At 55.5% G+C, this 263-nt stretch overlaps 1 protein-coding gene across 1 annotated transcript in view; it reads right to left on the bottom strand.

Moving 5' to 3' along the window:
• Positions 1–257, bottom strand: part of Slc38a2 (solute carrier family 38 member 2) — a 13,419-nt gene extending 13,162 nt beyond the window's left edge. Inside the window, exon 1 of the mRNA XM_010638358.3 lies at positions 2–257. The gene's annotated coding sequence lies outside the window, so the exon portion shown is untranslated. The remainder of the gene's footprint in view (position 1) is intronic.
• Positions 258–263: the final 6 nt, after the last annotated feature.

The raw sequence follows: 263 nt of genomic DNA, 5'->3' as shown, positions 1-263 counted from the left end.
CGCGGGCTCAGCAAGCCTCACGCAGACGTCTCCGGAAGGTCTGTCTCAGTCGACCAAGAACGATTGTAAGAAATAATATTTTTGAAAAGATCCGAAAACAGGCAGAAGGAAATAATTTTAACTAAAGAAGAAAACGGTAAAATCGCCGCCCCAATCCTCCGGCGTTCGCTGTGCCGAGGGGGAAGGCGCGAGCGTGCGGGAACGCGTGGCCGGCGGCAGGGAAAAAGCAGAGGTCCGGGGCGGCGGTATGGCGCGCTTGTAGA

This window comes from Fukomys damarensis, unplaced genomic scaffold (assembly GCF_012274545.1).
Source record: "Fukomys damarensis isolate Sample0158 unplaced genomic scaffold, DMR_v1.0_HiC HiC_scaffold_15, whole genome shotgun sequence".
Taxonomy (NCBI): Eukaryota; Metazoa; Chordata; class Mammalia; order Rodentia; family Bathyergidae; genus Fukomys; species Fukomys damarensis.
Note: the sequence above shows the minus strand (reverse complement) of the source record. Positions and strands in the feature narration are given on the sequence as shown.